The sequence below is a fragment of the Penaeus monodon genome, chromosome 32 (assembly GCF_015228065.2).
Source record: "Penaeus monodon isolate SGIC_2016 chromosome 32, NSTDA_Pmon_1, whole genome shotgun sequence".
NCBI classification, from domain to species: Eukaryota; Metazoa; Arthropoda; class Malacostraca; order Decapoda; family Penaeidae; genus Penaeus; species Penaeus monodon.
The window spans coordinates 24,072,462-24,073,429 of record NC_051417.1 but is presented as its reverse complement, the minus strand read 5'-3'; the positions used below and the strand labels follow the sequence as shown (position 1 = coordinate 24,073,429).

Here is a 968-nt window from a genome sequence, read left to right as displayed (position 1 = left end):
CACACATATATATTCCTTTTTCAGAAATGGGGTGTTGTAGTCTTAGTCCACTGTTCTTTACTATGTAGATGAACTAAATGTACAGCTAAATGCAGCAAGAAACAGCTATCACATTGCTGGGCATCTGACTTGCAATTTCACATACGCTGATGATCTAGTAATTGTATGTCTCAGTGCCTATACCCTTAGTGAATTGCGTGTCAAATGTCTATGATTTGTGGATAAACACATAATAAACAGCTTAACGAAATCAGTGGGAATGCACATTAGGCAGAGGACAAAAGTTACTAATTTGCCTGCCATCTACCTAAGTAACACCAAGTTGGAGTACATAGACTCCTTTGCTTATATTGGCCATATCTTAAAGGATTTTGTGGATGATGAGGATATATAGAAGGAAACAAGGAAGCTGTGTCCTAGGGGGAAAACCCTGATAGAAATATTCAGATTGTGAAATGTAATCTTTTTAAGACTTGTTGCTACCCACTGTACTCCTCTTCCTTTGGTGTCAGAATAGAGTCGGAACATTTGACAGGTTATGAGACTTACAATAATATAAAGAGACAATTGTTTGGTGCCCCTCCGTGGGAGAATGGATTATAACTTTTAAGACCCTTTAAGAGTTACAAAGGAGTGCAGTTAATAACATTATATCGCAAATCTTAGAATCTTCAAATATTATGATATCAGCTTTGCATAGCACTAATGTAAGAACCAGAAGTAATGTTTGGCAGCATTGGGTTAACCTGCTCTATGTTAATTCCACTTAGTTGATAAGCAGCAGTAATTAAATAATTAATTTAGACATCATGTCATGTTCTTATCTAAACAATGATTCTACTGTACATGTATTTATCTTAGTGTTTACACTATTTCTTGCTATATATACACACCTCTACTTGTTGCATTATGAAGCTGATGTAAAAATGTTTTATATATATAATATTCAGATCCAAGATTGTTCGCTT

General features: G+C 34.9%; 1 protein-coding gene across 4 annotated transcripts in view; it reads right to left on the bottom strand.

The window, feature by feature from the left end:
• The window catches only part of LOC119593735 (casein kinase I-like), a 47,875-nt gene that overhangs the window by 12,006 nt on the left and 34,901 nt on the right, over positions 1-968 (bottom strand). The window lies entirely within an intron of this gene.